Raw genomic sequence first — 18,273 nt, 5'->3', positions numbered from 1 at the left:
GGACTCTGAAGTGTTGTTTCAGAATTAATCAAGTCATTTAAAATCATAGCTGTAGTCTCCATTCACTACTCCTGTGCATAAACGCACTGATCCCGATACTCATCCATGTCGGGTGACTTGAGCAATATATCACCATAATTGCCATTTTAGGGCTGCAAATTGGAGCTAAAATAACCAGATGCAAAAGAGATGGCCGTATCATACTCTCAAGATGGATCTACAAAGTTCAAGGAGAGTTCAAGCATGGAAGAGGCAATAGAGAGGGGTCAAGTGTAAGGAGATTGTTCATGTTCAAGAGGAATTAACTTTACAAATATATTGTTTCTGAGGTGGTAATTGTACCATCTTACAGCTATTCATACCTCATTGAATCTTTGCATTCTTCTCAGCCATTAGAGTGATTGTTCCCCATTGAAATAAATTTGATTTTGACAAAATATTCTGTTTTAAAACTGCAACTGATTTCCCCAAGATTTTCTGCTTTGAAGTAATTCCTGCTGAAACTCCAGAGCACCCCAGGTATGAGATCTTCAAACTACAGGCTTCACATCCATGAGAGTAACAGAACTTAGACCTTGAGATCTCATCAAGAAGAGCCTTTAGAGTGCTGTTCTCACCCAAAATAATACAGTGTGGCTGTGGGCCTGGTCTGGAAGCTTTGAAGTATTCAAACACTTCAGCTACCATGGATTTTTGGTTGCCAACACAGAAATGCCTTTCAGCAGTCAAGAATAGTATTTTCCATACAACTTGACAAAGAAAGGCTCACATAAAGAGCTAAGTCAGTTGTTTTCTGAAGTAATCAAGAGACAGAGCATCAACAGCATCAAGGCAAAGCCCATATTAGCAGGAACAAACTGTCCTGCCATGTTTGGCCAAGCATTCCTGCCCTCAGAAGACAGCAGTCCTACATATCTCTGCAAACCAAAACAAAAGGCATTCCATCAGCTGTAGGGCAGGTGCCTATGGAACTTTTAAGCCTCCCAGCAGCACTAATTTAAGAAATGGCTTATCTTTTACGCTTTAGAGTCAGGTGAGCCCATTATTTGTGTTTCTCTTCCCAGCTTCAAATTGCACCATTTAAAGTCTGATTCCAGCTTATTGCTGAACCACCCCCAAACCTAAGAATTACTGGCAGCATCTAGTAAGTCACATGCACAGCCAGGGAAAACGCACTTCCCATTGTTCCTGTATGGCTGGGTAAGTCTCCCCTGCAAAGCTGTGATTCCAGCGTGCTGCTGCTGCACCCCCAGCAGACAAAGGGGCAGCCTCAAGCCCTGTAAATCAGGCTAGCACCATTGTGCAGGGAGAGCTGTGCTAATTCATCCTGCGAGGAGCCGGTGACCTGAGCCCTCCCCACAATGGCAGTACAGAGAGCTAATGTGCTATGGGTTACTTGGTAATTCCTGCAGCATAATTGGCCAACATGGAAACGGTAGCAATGATTGAAGTTCATAACTAATTGCAGCCATTACCGAGACAGCATCATTTATGATTAACTGCATGCAGTAGGCCTGATTCCGATTACACTCACATCTCATTCCAGGCAGTTGTTTGACAGGTAGCTGGTGATGTTTCCCTTCTGGAAGAGGCTCACCCTCATGGCTACAACTGTGTTTCCAGCATATCAATTCTACATCATGCTGATAACACCAGGAAAGCCAGGGTTTTGGGGCTTGAACTCTAGGGTGAGGGGAAAGAAGTCTGCATTTTACTTGTCCTTTGATTGCCTGACAGCAGAACTCTGCTAGCCCACTCCTGTTGCTTCAGGCAGCCTGCTGACCTGTCTGCTCCTTTACTCCCATGTTTACCTGGCTGTCAGGTCAGGTGGGACTTCTGCAGCCTCACTTGACATGTTCAGCACTGGCAATTACCTGTGTTTCAAATCCTCACGTGCTGCTTTGTATGGAATGGGAACAGAGAAGGGAGATTGCCTCAAGAAGCTTACATGCCATTTACAGTTCAAAATAAATGGCTTCCGTTTCTCATTTCTTCCAGAGGTCTGGCTGTTGAGTTTCAGCAGGAGTTTTTGGGAACTAGCCTCCCTTGGAAGTCTCCTTTCAGCTACTGGTGCTCAGCACAAAAACGCAGCTGGAGGGAAGGCGGCTCAAGGCAGCATTACTTGGGTACTGCCCTAAACACAGATTCATACACAAACATACAAGAATGTGTGTATGCACATACATAAAATGTATGAAAAACAAGTCTCCATAAAGTGCCCCAGGTGGACACATTCATTACATTTGATGCAGCTGGGTCAGAGCCTGGAGTCCCTTGCAGAGAATGAACAGTTCCATATCTTTATTTTACTGAGAGGCCTTGTCTAAAAACCATCATCTGCAAATGTTAATTTTTCTCCACCTTTCATAAACACCAGCAATAGAACAGCCCTTTCTCCCCCTCTCTTTTTCTTATTCAGGATATCAGGCAGATAAGAGTTATCAGTAAAGGTCATCCTCAATTTCTGTACAGAAATGATCTGTCTCCGGTATGTAATAAACATTTATCCATGCCTTTATTAGCTATATTGGATCTGACAGTTCTGTTAAACCATTTTCTTTCATTTTGCTAGGTCATGACGGTTAATGCTGCTAAAAAATCTCATCACTGCTTTTGATCACTGTATTGTCTTCCCAGCGTTAGCAGGATTTTGTAAAGGTAAGCACTGGCTGGAATGACCTATTAAAGTTACAGCCCGTTGAGCTCCTGGCTTTTTTCTCCTCACAATAAAAAGCGAAGGAGTGCAAAGCATAAATTTTACTCTCAGGGTTATATTTAGTTGGGCAGCTGACATTTAGGAGAGCAGCCACTTCAAGCCCACTTTGCATTGGTTTCGCTCCATCTTTTTCGCATCCCCGAGTGTCTGAAATGGTGCTGGAAACCACAGCATGGCAAATGAGCACAATTAGTGGGACCAGGAGGTGATGTCCCAGTTAACCCCCACCATGCCAGCAGCATGTTAGGCAGCTGCTCAAAAAGCAGGGGCTTGGCATAAAGCTACAGGAAATACCAGAGTGTAGGAAGACCCTGCCCATGACTGGGATCTGCAAAGGCAGCAACAGGAATGCAGCTACCTCTCGTGTACCTGGGCAAGGCACATGGTCAATGCAAGTCTGCCAGCCTCTGGAGAAGTTCAGTGTGAGTTTCACCTACTGTTCCACGTAGTTAGCAGCAGCCCCCATAGCCTGCTGTCCTGCCAAGCACAGAAGCCAGAAACAAGGGGTTCACAAGGTACAGGTATCCCTTGTGATGGCTGGCAAGAGAAACCTCTCCTCAGAAGGAGCCTGCACTGAATTGTGATCAGCTTACACACAACTACAAACTCCAAAACACCACTCTGCTGGGGGTGGAACAGGGCAATATGGGGATACTGCAGCCACAGAGACTGCACTGGAGCTATCTTAAACATCTATAGCTAAAACCTACCTTCTGCCTGCCGCTTTGTTTTTAGACTGTAACAAGGGCTTGAGATCAGTGGTACAAAAGAGCATATAATCTCTTTCTGTAAGCAATATATGGCTTTTCAATTTCCTCAAGCAGCCCCTTATTCAGCAGCAACAACCCATGCTGTTCTGTTCTCTTCTCCAGCTGTACCCAGCTGTAGCTTCCAAAGGAAAACAGGAATGGATGACTGCAGCAACTCACAAGAACAACAGCAAAATATTTTCCCGGTCTCCACGACAACAGGCATATCAAAGAGACAAATCTCTCTGACTGCTTCTCCCCACATGCTCTTCATCTCCCTTTGTCCTGCCTGTCTGTGTTCCCTACTGTCCGTGTGATATGTACCTGAGGCAGCAGAAGACCTCCTACCTTCCTGATAAAAATGACTGCCAACCTTGTATACACAGGGGCTGGTGTCCCTGGTGCCAGGACCCTGGTCAGCCCTGGGGAAATGCAGGACTTCCCATCCCTGGCTTTTCTCTTGCCAAAAAACCCGCCACTTCCAACAAAGGAAGATAAAGGGTGTTAACCCTGCCACCCCAGCTGGCTCAACCCAAACCTTGTTCCCAGTACCCAGGTTCCAAGGGAGAGGCCTCTCTTCCTTGCTCCTGGGTGGCCACCCAATGTCAGCAGCTCCCTGTGATAATTCATGACCAGGCACGGCCAGGGGCAAGGGCTCGGCAGCAGGGACTGCTCAGACTCCATTGTCCTTCTCTCCAGCCCAAGCTGGAAGGGCAGACAATAGACACACAGCCCCAGAGACGCACTCTGACCCCGATGCCTCAGACCACCAGGCTGCTAAACAAGGGGCAGGACCCCTGTGGCCATGGGAATCTCCAGCCTGCGTTTAAAATTAACACTGTTGGTGAGCTTGGCCAAAGCTGGCTCTAACACTTCCAGGTATACACCTCTCTGCAAGATATTCTCACTCTGGATACAGACATGCAAGCACAAAGAGAGGAAGACAGAATGCCTCAGAACAGCTTTTGGATGAGCAGCCACTGCTGGTGATTTTTCACGTATAGCTTTAGTTTAGCTGGCAAACCAAAATTTGCTACTGAGCCTTTTCATATTACAAACAGGCAAATCTGTGCCTTGGTGAAGACAGCAGCTTGGGCCCCAGGCTCTGTTTCCTGTGCTCTGCTTAAACACAGTAAAGTGCTTTCTGTTGGCTGGGAGCAACTCACATGCTCCAGAGAATTCAGGCTCAGCAGCCAGCTTTGACCAGCTCACCTTGTACAGCTCCTCCTCTGCACATCCCAACAGGACTCTGAGGGGTTATGTAACAACTGCTTTGTATGGGCCAGTCTTCCAGGAAAATGTCAGTCCTGACTTCTCTATGACCAAGCAGATTTGTGCAAAGGAATGAGAACACCTCATGGACCAATTTGCCAAGCTATTAGTCTTTACAGTGAGACAGGTAACATATCCTACTCTATGCTGAGGGATCAGAGAACAAACATAGTGCTAAAAAGTAAAATCCATACCCAGATAATGCAGCTGGTAGTTAATGACTACAGTATGTGATATGCATACCCACTGAGTTGACACTGACCTGATCTGCCTTCCCTAGTTTGTGCTAAGCAGGTTGGCAAATGAGGAGAGTGGTTTATCTACCAACATATTTAACACAACCTTGAACTAAATTACAATCAAAAGCCAGAAGCCTGCCTCATTTTAGTAGTTAAATAATTTATTTCTAGGAAAAAAAAAAATAACCCCCAATCCTGCCCTGAAGTAATTACCAGCATGATCATCTATTTGAAGTCTCGCAAATTCTCAAGGAATGGCACTAGTGATTTGGCCAAAGCAAACCAGGCACTCAGCAGTTCTACACAGGCCAGAGGAAATGCAGATCCCAGTATGAGAAGATTAAATTATTATGACTTTTGCAACAGGGTGCACAACTGTGAGTGGCCCCCTTCCTCTGCTGACCAGGCTGTGCTCCTCCCTGTCGTGAGCACTCACTGTCATACCTAATACTGACAGGCTTTGATAATAATAACATTGTCAAGATAATAGCAGGGAAGTTTCAGTAGAAACTCCATATTCAAAAGCCAGCTGTGCACAGCCCCAGTTGCTTTTTCTAAGAAGATGCCTTCAAAAATTAAAATTCAGCCTAGCTTCTGAGGAAAAAAATAATATATTCTACTCCCCAAAAGTGAAAAAAAGGAAAGGAAGTTATTGGACAAGAGAGGGATGAAGACATTATTACATGAGTTTAAATTTCTCAAAGTTCTCAAAGGCATTTTGGTCACTGCAAGCAAATAACATTGCAAACAGAGAGGCAGGCCTTAAGTCAGAGAATAATTACCTTTGTCAGGTGTACTGATTGCTCTGATCAAGCTGGAAGAGTTTGGGAGCTTTTCTCCCTCATCCACCTTCCTGCATGACATAACCATTCAACAGTTCAAACAAGGTGGGACTTAATGTGATTTTTCACCAGAATGGTACTACTGCTGAAATCCAAAAACTCTGTATTTCTTAGGGTTTTGGCAAACTTGCTCCTTTGTCCACACAAATAATGGCTTAACAAATGAAAGGAGAAGAAAAAAGTCTGCTCCCTCTACTCTTTGTCTTTCCTCCCTGCTTCAGACTGCATCATCCTGAGTTACCCAGGCTGAGGGCTTCAGAACTCTTGTGAAAAAGCCCAGCAAGGTGAATGTCATGCACTGAACCCTCAGGGCACTGGAAGCTCACCCTCTCCTGCTCTGTGGGCACCCTAGCAGCCCACAGCCACTGAAGGGCTGAGCTACGGCAGTCAGGCAGTCTTCACCTGCCTCTTCTGTGCTCTTTGCTCACCTTGGCCTCATTCTACACTTTAGATCGTTTTCTTTTGAAAGTCATCTGAATTCAAGTAGTTTCTCCAGTGCTTTACACACCTCTCCAAATACATTGAGACATAAAAACTAGGTATTTGCTTCTAGATTCTGGAAGCAAAGCCTGAATGGACTGCACTGAGCTATGCTGGTCTGTAACCTCAGTCCCAAATCCCTTTTCACAAAGAGAGAGAGAGAGAGAGAGAAAAGATCAGAGTTAAAACCACCTCAAGCAAAGCCAACCTTTACTCTCTCTCACGGACACCTCTGAAATTCTAACAGGTCTGTGTATAGTCCTTTACCATAACTCAACTCACAGAGTGCAAGTCACAGCCCAAAAGGCAGGTGATGGGGGGGAATTCCACAATATTTTACATCATTTGGCCCGAGCAGGATTTATATGTTTCTGGGCCCTCAAAGGAGTCAGGAGCAGGTAGTGGAGGCACAGAAATCTACGTGTGCTTCCCATAAACTGAGGATGTCTCTTCACTGGCTGGTGTCCTGTAAGAGTGACATGAGCATAAATGACTAAGCATTGATATGAGTTCCCTGACTCTCATTGCTGTGTGAGCAGGGATCAGCACAGAAGGTGCAGCACAGAAGGCACAGCACAGAACAAAACCCCATAGGACTGAGCTAGAGCCTCAGGCCAGAACCACTGGAAAGAACTTTTCTTGAAGGTGGGAGGCTACTGAGGGAGTAACAATCTCTAAAAGAAATCAACAACAAGGAGCAGAGATGGTAGCTAACTGGATATGCCTAGGAGACATAAATACCAAAATAAGAATGGCAAGACCTTCCCTTGCTTCTGGCATTACTGCTTTCTTTGGAGGGGTTTGGAAAATAGATCACAGTTCTAATAATCCATAATTTTGTCCCGTGGACCAATCCAGATAATGGTGGTGCACCACCACCTCCCTATTAGGAGACTAAAAGATAACAATGCATTTATTAAATGCTTTCAAGTACACTCTATAATTCTAGCAGGGTAAAGACAGAAATATATATATATATTGCAAACAAAATATGTCTCAGCAGCACAGCCTCACTGCCCCAAAAGCACAAACCCCAGGCAATGGGCTACCTGCACTCTCAGCTCTTTCTGCCTTTGGCACTCCTGTGCCTTGGACAGCCAGTCTCCCATAGGCTGAGGAAAGGGCTGCCTCAACCCCCAGTACTGGGAGTAGCACCCCCAGCTCAAGTCAAGAGAGTGGAAAGAGCCTGAAATCCCTGACAACTTTATTTCCTTCCCTCTCTCACCAGGCTCTGCTCCTGTGTTTTAGTTGCAAATTCCTGTTCTGTCACTCACTTGCCTTTCAGGACTAATAAGTGGACATCATGATGCCTTGAGGAAGGAAAGGTATCAGCAGAGCATAAGGAAGAAATCCAAGGGATAGAAAGGAAGGAATAAACTCCAATGTTTTAGTCCAAAACATGTGTCTTTTTACAAAAGATGTCTTTATACAGCACATAGGTTTTGAGGGGTTTCCTGGTTTTTTTCTGTGTCTTGAAAAAGCAAGGGAGCAGGCATTTTGCTGGGAGCTGGTGAGTGTGGAAGGGCAACTTCAGGATTCCTGCCCACAGCCCAAGTGGATCCCCAAGCTGGCTGCTCCCTCCTTTGGGAGGGGCACTGTGGGACAGGCAGGAGAGGGGGAAGGAGGGAGGCTTTTCTTTACACTTGTGCTGTGCTGAATGTGGACCATCTGTGCCCCCAGCTGGAGTGCTGGAGATGGTCTGGCACTTGAACCACACCATATTTACAGATCTAAACACAAATGGCTACTGCCTGATTGTTTCATGATTCATTAGTCAGACAAGCTCTCCTCTCCCGCCAGCACAGCTGTTACAGAGTAAACCTTTGTCACTTAATAGGCCTGATTATTACTTTCCATCAAAGGTATTGATCTGTGTCATCTCTACTTAAGGGAAAAGGGGAGAAGCGAAAAGGGGACCAAAATGTGTCAGGAAAACAAGAAAGGGGGGAAAAAAATTCCAACAGAATGACATTTGTGTGGTGAGTAGGGGCAGCGGTCAATGCGTTTCATCTCTCCTGGCTGTACTGTATCCGTGTATTCATTTGCCACGGTGCTGAGGTTACTCATGGAGATGAAACGTCTCACATGATGTGGCACTCCTTGCGCCGCACCAGACTGCTGCAGTCACACAATATGGCCATGCATATAATTGGTCGGCCAAAGACACAACGTGAATTAACAAACAGTATTTTTAAAAAAATAGAAATCAATTAAGACAAGCAGCAGAAGGTAAAAATACAGGTTTATCCCCAAATGGCACCGCAGAGATTGATGGCAAGACTTGGGTGAGCAGCCCCAGGGTTCAGGCCTTGGCCACCCCAATCAGTGCTGCTCCCCAAATTTCCACCCATGGAGAAGCTGGTCCTTTTTGTTCAGCACACGGGCTCGGGTGGGATGTGGCTGTTACATCATTGCCATGCAGTGTTTTACCACAGCCTGAGAGCTCCTTGTTGCTCCGCAGCCACCTGCCAAGCTGCCATTGCAGCAATCCAGGGTTATTGTGGATTCAGTCGCTCCACTGGCAGGAGGAGGTTTGCATCAGCCAGACTGAGAGTTTCATGGGCCCTCTGACTCCCAGCACTGTTACCAGCAGCATTTTTGCTTCCTGCTGCACCCAGCATGCCAGCAACCAGGGAGGCAGTTCAGAGCCACAGATGTGGCAGTGGGGAGTGAGCAAGATCTCCAGCAGAGTTTCACTTTCCATTTTCCTGGCATTTAAGGGATCCTCTCTCCTGAAGCCAATTCCCAAAGTCCTCGGCCAGTCCTCTTTCAGACCAGGTGAAGGTCTGGGAGGTATGGGACAGAAAATGAGTACAGTGAAGACTGCTTGGCTTGCACCCACAGCAGCACAACAGTGTCACAACTGGGATCACAGAGGAATAAAAGCAAATGTGTCTTCAGAACCAAACATGACATATAAAACCAGTGTAGATGTTCTGAGTGCTAGGTCCAGCTCTCTCTCCCAGTTTGGGAACAGTTTCAGAGCCACCCCAAAATTACCGCTGCTCAGCTACCCCAGAACATGCTCTTTCTGGGTGAAACCAACTCCCTTTGTTCCAAACTCAGTAGCTGTAGGACAGGGCAAGGAATCATCTTGTAAATCCTTTAGGAAAAGAGAATTCCAAGACCCACACACATTCCTACATAGTACAGTAAGACCTTTTCCTCCCTCCGCACCTCTCAGGAACAGTCTAGAAGTACAAGAAGTTTGTCCTCAACCCCAAACTGTGTTTTCCAAGCAAAGAGGTCAACAGGACATCAAACAGGGAAGACCTGTTACTAAAGGCTAAGCACCGGTCAGAGAATGAAGGGGAAGGAGTGGAATGCCCATCATTGCTGTGGAGATCTGCTCAGAGCACATGGTTTCCCCTGAGGTCAGCCTGCCTTGGGGCCACCAAGGTCTGTCCAGACAAGGGTTGACATGTCCCAGCATGTCAAAGGACAGGGAAGCCATCCACACTCTCTGGAGAGGAGGATACAGGCATGTGTGCAGTTCTGACATGGAACATTCTCTTCCCATCTGGTTTCCACCCAAAGCTCCAAAACAGACCAAAACATGCATGACTAACTCCGTATCCCTCGGGAAACCTGGCGTCTCCACCCCAGCATTTCCCCCAGCCGGGCCAGGTCCCATCATACCCCCTCACTCCCGCAATTGAGCTGCATGGAAAGAGAATTCAGAAGCCTGCAGCACGTGACACCAAGCGAGAGTCGTGGCACACACAATCCCTGGAAAGAGTAGCTTGGCAATCCTGCGCGAGCTGCGCTTCCCGCCAAGGGCCCGGCGCTGTGACGGTGCCAGGAAATCAGCCGTTCAGCCAGCAGGCACAGCAGCAGCCACGGACACGGAGGAGCAGAAGGGAGCCGTCAGACCCCGGAGACACGCTTGTTCTCTTCTCCTCCCGCGCTACAACAAGGAGCAGGAGGCTGGGCGAGTGAGGAGGCAGCAAGATGCTGGAAATGGTAGCTTAACCCATTTATCTTTCCAATGCATCAAAAAAGAAAACTGCTTAGTCAGAGCTTAAAGAGAGACCCAAACCAACAGACTGAGATGATGCCTTAGAGCTCAGGTTATGAGCAAAAACCTTCCCACTTAAGAGCTGCCTTGCCATGGCAAAAGGTGCCCTTTTGTCTCTGAGGCATTCAGAAGGAGGCCAAGTAAAACCATCAGGAACAGGCTGTTGGGAACAATTCTGCAACAAACAGGTCCTCATCATTGTCAACACTTCACTTCCTTCCCTTGGAGATCTTCTTCGGTTCTGGTAGTTGGTGACAAGATTAGAGCAAGGAACCAGCAAGGGAGATGAAAGACATGAAAAATCCAAAACCAAACAACCCAAAAAAACTCAGCCAACCAAACAAACAAACCTCCAATCAAGTAGCTCTTAAAGCCTTAGCTTCCAAAATCAGACCTTTCCAGGTACTTGCTGAGAGCAGGGGTTTATTACTAATTTTTCTTCCTGTCCTCACTGATGCAAATCAGGAGCAATCATACATGAGCCCCACATCACACCTGCTGTCAGTGCAGCCCAGTAAGACCCTGCAGAGACCCTGCAGCACTACCAGCAACATCTCCTCAACTTCACTGCAAAACTCAGATAGCAACTTCTTCCTGGAATACATCACAGACTACACCCCAACACCCAGCATTATGGATCCTTCTTAAGTGAACAGGTACTGCTGGCTGGGGTGGATTTCCCACCAACTTCCAACACTGATGTTCTCCCTTCCCTGATGTTCAAACAACTCCCTTGGACGTCCTTGGCAGGTACCAGGGGCCTAAGGCCTGGTGACATGACCTACCTGCCATAAGCATGGCTCTGACTTCTCTGCAAAAGGCAGCAGCAACAGCTAGGCAAGTCCATTCCCAGATTTTCCATATAAATATCTACATTTGCTGCTCGTATAAATTGCAGCAGGGCTTTGTCAGGTTCCCTCTGTAAGCATGGTGAAGTACTGCCCCCCGCAACTGAATTGTGTCATCAGCCCAGGACACCTTCCCTGGGAGAGGAGGGAGGAAAGCGAAGAAGAAAAAAGGGAAAGCTTCAGGTCAAACGATTGATTACAGCTCTGAGTTACAGGGGGCTATTGATTTTTCATTAAACACCATGTACTGCTGTAAAGCAGAAAAAAAGTAATTCATTGATCCGAGCTGTGGGCCATGTTCACTTATTGGCTTCCTGCCACTTCCCATTATTCCCAGTTCTAAATGTATACTGAGGTCAGTTCATTCTCATCATTGCCTCCTGTCACCAGAAATGTCTCTCAGTAACTATTAGTTTAATCACCCCTTTCTTACAATGATAATGAGTGATAATATCCAGCATTATGGCAGATTCAGGAATATTATTCGATGTATTCTTGTATTGCATTCCACAATGCTACAGTTAAGGGTCTGTCAGTGTCTCCATTACAAAGCCCCAGGCCTTGAACTTTATAAATCACTCCTCAAAATTTGCTGCTGGCAGAAGTAAAAAGCAGAGGATGTCTCAGCTCTGGAGAGAATATTGCTGAAACTGCACTCTGCGAAGTCTTTCTGGCCACAGTTTAGCCGCAGTGAATGGGAGCTGGAAAGGGGAGGAAAAAAGGGGGAGAAAGAAGAGGAACTTGGCCAGCTCAAGCTGCTTTCTCCAGTGAATTAAAATGCCATCATTTCACAAACAGGATGATCTCGCTGTTCCGTTGGACGGCGATTCAGGAACAGGCACACTCCTCCTACAGCTGATAAACAGGCAACACTGCCATCCTGCCTGGCTGAGAGTGACACTGGAAATCTAAGAATGTCTACTCTGAAGCTTTTGCCTTGTGTTGGATAACCTGCACTTCGAGAGTGCTGCCAATGTAGGGCCAAGGGCTGAAACCCTTAGAGTTTAGTAGCACCTGCTCAGGTAAACCTTAGCCTGGAAACAGTGGTGGGTACAGCTTTCGTAAACAGCTTGTACCAGACTCCAGCCCAGAGATTTAGGGGGAAACCAGTCAAATTTGGGATTTACATCCATACCTACTGGAAACCTTGCTGTGTACAGCGATAAGCATTCCACAGAGATTTCACTGGAACTGGATGCCCTAAAAGCAACAGTAGGCTCTGAAGTGTTAATTTCAAAACTTTGCGCTGATGAAGATTTGCTGAGGTGAACAGTCATCAAGCAAGAAGAGGAAAAGTAGATATGGTAGGATCCAAAACTGTGCTACGATGAGAGAAGAGAAATGAGCAAATAGAAACTGCATCCCAGCTGCCTCCAGCAGCACAGAACCAGGGCTGAAATAATGTAACCGTGAGCAAAAAGATTATTTTTAGAGAAATATGAAACTTTTAGATAGAACTTTTCTAATATGTAAAAAATTTAAATATTTTCTTTGTCACTAAGACCAAAAAAAAAAGTCAAAGAGAACAAGAAGCACAAATGACTATCAAGTGGCCATGCATTTTAGGCTACTGTACGACTTCTTACACTTTTTGATTTTGTCTTAGTTTTCTAGAATTGAAAGACTTATTACAGGAGAAAATAGAGAAACAAAACAGATGACTACCCAACCATAAGGAAGCATTACACTAATTCGGTAGAATTACTTTTAGGTGGACCCTACTTCAGCACTCACACACTGCTGGCAGTGCCAATAGTGACTTTTCTCCGCCACCACTTAGGGATGCTCCAAGGAATCCAGTCTCAAACTCTTACCAGGCTGGAAGAGCTTACAGACCACTCAACCCCTGCAAATGAAGCTGTTGTTACAACCAAACCTGCACATGTTGCTACAAGCCAGGTTTGGCCTCTGTTGCTAAAACTTCAACTGTGTGCTTTTGTCACTTAGCCTGGAGGTGCCAGTGCCACCCTCCCCATCAGGGTTCTGTCCCCACCGTGGCCATCACCAGCAGCCACTGCTGGCACAGACCAAACAGCCACAGTGACAAGGGACATCCACAGTGCCACCCAGCCCAGGGAAGTGTCTCTCAGGGGCAGATTCCAAAGGGGCAGCCAGAGCAGCACTGAGGAGTGTCCCCTTGCCCACTCCAGGAGAAAGGGACCCCTGGGAATGAACATTTTCACCAGACACCTGAGGGAGTTCTCTGTTTCAGCGGGGGTTTCCGGGCCCCCCCAGCCCTGCTGGAAAGCAAGTCCCAGCTCCAGGCACGACGGCAATCACTCATTTGCTTCCCCACATTTTCTCGCATGAAGTAGCTTCTCCAATGTGTTCCGAAACATTGCCTCCCCCTGAAGCCAACCTCCTGCCCAAGCTCTTCACAGTTTGTGGTGGAGTATGAAGCTGGCTAATTCCTGCTTCTGAGTCCAGAGCCCGTTCGTGAGAGGTCAAGTAGGGCTCAGAAGGGCCATCTGGACAGAGAAGGAACAGCAAATTCCTACCAGGAACTTGCTTTTGTGCAATAGGGCTCTGCAGAGGGAGAGGAAAGGGTCCTACGCACGAGGCAGAGGTGGTGCCCACTGTAAATGAATTCTAGTGAAGAAAAGAGCTAATGGGTGAGTTACAGGGTGTGGGAATAAGGTAGAGGATGATGGCAGGGACAGCAGTGATCAGCCTGAAGGCATCAGGTGCAGCCCAGAGGGAACTCTCCATTCTCAGAGGATGCTGCAGGAATAAATAATACTTTTCTTACCAGGCACACGAACAAAAGAGCAGCATGTCAATGTCAGGTAGTTATATGGCTCCTATTATCAATAAGCACTTGGCAATCTCTGCTGTGTTTATCCTCACAAGACCCTGACGAGGGAGGGAAAAACAGTCTTTGCAGATGGAATAGGTTTGCCTGCATAGATCTTGAATGTGGCAGGACAAAGTATCTGTGAAGGCAAAGAGAGCAGGACCCAGGCTGTTTGAGACACTTCAGCCTCAGGATATCACTTGGGAGTCAATGTGCAAACACATCCGAGAATTTTGACCTACCTCAAGCTCACACCAGGAGCATGCAGCAGGGCAGACTTACCTCCCATGTTCTCTGGGAGAAGTTACTCTCATTCCTGCTGAGACAAATGCACCCACCACAGACAGGAGCAGCCTGCACCTGCAGGGCATTCCCGCAGCCTCCCAAGAAGTTACAAAGAGCTCAGAGCTGTTATTCTGGCTGCCCGAGCACTCCTCATCTTCCAGAAAGCCCCATGCCTGCAGGAGCCAGGTCATTTAAAATGGATTGGTTGGTGCTATCACATATCACCCTAGGAATGAAGCTCTTACTGGCAAGACCTGTTTATTCCTCTAATATCCCCACCTTGTGCCAAATAAACAGCGTTGATGTCACATCATTTGCAGAGGACAGAAAACCTCTGCAGAGCTGCAACCAACAGCCCTCTCTTGTGCCAGGACATAGCACACATCCCGGGGTAATAAAGGCTTCATTTCATGCTTCAGCTCACCTGGGCTGAGGCTGGGATTCAGCAGCCTATCCAGGCACAGCTCTGACTCCACAACAGCTCCCGCCTAGTCTTGCTATGAATGCTCCCAGATTTTTCACATTTTTAACTCTTTAACGCAGTCTAAAAGCAGGGTTCAAAGGGAGGGAAAAGGAAAGGAAGGCTTAAAGAAAAAAGGAAAATAAAACCCATTCAGACTCCGTACTTTCCACTTATTTGGTAACTTTTTTGCAGACCAGTCTGCTGTAACCAAACCTGAGAGAGCACTGACACATTTTAAGACAGTTCAGCTCCTGCAAGGATCATGAAAATAGGTTGCTTGCTGGAGAGAACAAACATCTTAGTTCAACAGCAATTTACAGCCCATCTTCAGAGCAGACCCTTCTCTGACTCTCACTCAGTGCTTCACCATCCGTCCATATGAAGGGTCTGTCAGAGCCCACGAGGCTGCAGAGCATCATGAAATATGTGTGCACTTTGTCAGAAGCATGGCCTAAACACTTAAGAGTGCTGTAAATATAAACTCAACAGCTGCTGTGCCTTACAGTTCAAGGTAAGGGAGAATAGCTGACGTAAATTGTGCCAGTGTGCTATCAACATAAAACAACAGGGCATGATACATTACCATGAGCCCTGAGCACTTCACATCTGTCTTGACACCACTGTGGGTTTGACACCCATCAGTTCAAAGGAGAAAATACAGCTTGCCAAGGAAATCGTTCCGGCCCTGCATCAGGGCACTTGCCCCACCACAGAGCAGACAGACAGCACTCTCTGCTCAGGCAGCATAAAAGGATTTGGGCCATGACACACAGGCAAACATGCCGATCTGTTCCATGGGAAAGTACCTGTCAGGATGAGTCTCAGTCCAGCTGGGTGCCTATGCCAGCACATAACCTCGAGCACCCACTTGAAGAGAGCTGCTTGCAATTTCAATTTATGCACATACTTAGACTGTGTTCATCCACAAGGGCAGGCTAAACCAGGCTCTGCCAGCCCCTGCCTTGTCACAGCGCTTCAAGCAGCCCAAATGGCATTCCTGACCTGAGCCAGCCTGGGGCCCAGTCTGCCCTGCATCGCAAATGCCACCATGCTCATTGCCCGCTACCAACTGCACCGATTTTAAAACCTCTCACCCCCATCCCGAGGGAAGGCTGCTTACTTCTGAACAACGGAAGTCTTGGTTAAATTGTTATTGAAAACCAGCAAATATATGGCACTCGTGAAACAAGGTACAGTCCTGAAGGCTCACGTGGCAACTGGACACTAAAAATTGGGGATACAAGCCATCATCAGGGCACCCACATTCCTGAGCCAAGCCTTTCCTGATCTAAGCATGGCTTAGAAGTCAAGATAAACATAAGTCATTCCTTAAATAAAGTTCTTCGTTCTTAAAGATTTTTTATGGACTTTGACCTGACAGAAACCCTTGGCTTTTGGATGTTCCTCACACTTTAAAAACCCAAGACCCCATCGTGCTGTGACAAAAATCTTTTTGTTGAGGTTTAACTCAAGGTACCTGTGTGATTCTGGTGACACCATTAATGGCATCCACACACTGAGCAAGACATATTGCTGGAAAATCAGGGTGGGAGACAAGTTTGTGCTCAGGTTCCTTTCCAATATACATATGGGCAGGGCATTGCCGGTGCCTGGCACCTGGGAAGCACTTTAGGATCACTGGGTTTGAAGGGATCCAATGAGACTGCACAGCTTCTTCAAGGTAAAGCTTGAGGGCTTTGTGGGATGTCAGTCTAACCTGGTTCAGAGAGTTCAGGTGGTACAACAGCAAGGCACATCCTCACAGGTCAAGCCCCAAGCACATTTCCTATCACACGACAGCCTGGAACACACCTAAGCACCTGGCTGAATTATGACCAGGAATCATGAGAGCCCAAGGACAAGGTGTGTTTATGGTCACCACTCCTCCATACTCATTCTGCAACAGCACCACTATTCTGGACACCACAAATGGGGTTACTGATTTTCATAGCTAACTGGAGTTTCCTTACTCAGGCTCCAACTTTCAGACACAAGCTTTGCCCTGGGGAACAAATGAGAAGAGCCAGGCACAGCAGGTATGTGTGACTGCTGGTGAGCACTGAGTATTGCCAACCATTATAAAACACAGGAAAATAGCAAGCAAGGTTTTAGCCAGTTTAAACAATCCTGCAGGGAATACTACCAATAGAAACTAATACATATGTAAGCAAGAGCAAGCTGCCCGGGAAACGGAGCACTTTGCCTCTAGTGTCAAATAAAGCACAACACTTACATTGCCTTTGGTCCAGTGTTAAGTGTATTATTTAACATGCATATATTCCCAAAAGATTCTTCCTGAATATCTACATAGATTTATCCCCTTGTGTTCAAAGCTTTCATGCATGAGGGCAACATTATGCCTGTGGTCTGAATGAGGAGTGACTGGTTTTGCTTGTCTGGAAACAGTCCAGATTTCTCCCTAAGTACCTGGGAGCAGAATTTGCCCATGTGGAGACATCCCCCAGCCTAGATGGTGACGGCAGTCACTTGTGATTTCTCAGGAGTATTCAAAGTCCACATGTAACCATCCTGTGTTTTACTGTGGATTTGTCTTAGACCTGCTTGTTCATCCGCCCCTGCTGTTGGTGTAAACTCAATTTATCTCTGTCCCAGTCCTCTCCTCCTCTTACAGGAGAGCTGCATCCTCTCCTGAGTGATGCTGCTGCATGTGTTTGTGAAACAGTCCTGTTCAGAGCAAGGGGAAGGGCAAGTGAGGGCCCCCACACAAAGTGGCAGTGCTGTGTCAGGAACAAAGATCTCAAGCAGGGGTCAGCAGCACAAGTGGCTGTCACCTGGTCAGCCCAGCACTCCAGAGGCTGAGCACTTCCAATTGCAATTCAAATCTGCCATGGAGTTGCTCGTGTTTATTTAGGCATTAAAAGCAATTTCCCAAGCACATGTCTGTCACATTTAGACACAAAAGGCTGGCCTGTAATTAGGATGTATATGACCTCACTGGCTTTAATTGGGAGAAGCCGGCATCCAACCCATTTCCCAGATAGAAGAAAACTGACATTAGGAGGGAAGTTTGATGTCAGCTGGTAGAACATGCACAATACCTTCTGTAATGGCCCCCAATTCATCATCAGCCCCTCCACCATCAGGACTTTGTCAATGCTTTACTCATCAATTTGCTCATGCACCAACACATGAGATGAGGAGACCGATACTGTGTCAGAGAGAATGATCACACAGCAGGAAAAAAGGATTTTTAAAAAGGAAAAAAAAAAAAAAAAAAAAAACCAAACAGGACTAGCAAATTCTGCTTTGGCAAGGCAACAGGGTAGGCCCAGGGCCAAAGGCAGGGTTAACCCAGGGGCTGTAAGTCTGCTAACTTTGCACCTGCTTATGCAGGTCAGAATTTAGCCCACTGAGGTTTGCTGGAACTTAATGCACAAAGAAAATATTTAAGACTGAAACAACCCAGCAAGAGCCAGTAGTAAGGAAAAGTGCATTTGCTGTAGGAAAATCCCGCAAAGAACACCGAATTCTGCTACACATATCCTGATGCAGAGAAGGTACAATTTTGGCCTGTTTGAGAGCTGACAGCCACACCTCTACCTGCAG

This window comes from Vidua chalybeata, chromosome 4 (assembly GCF_026979565.1).
Source record: "Vidua chalybeata isolate OUT-0048 chromosome 4, bVidCha1 merged haplotype, whole genome shotgun sequence".
Taxonomy (NCBI): Eukaryota; Metazoa; Chordata; class Aves; order Passeriformes; family Viduidae; genus Vidua; species Vidua chalybeata.
The sequence above is the reverse complement of the archived record's forward strand: the minus strand, read 5'-3'. Positions refer to the sequence as shown.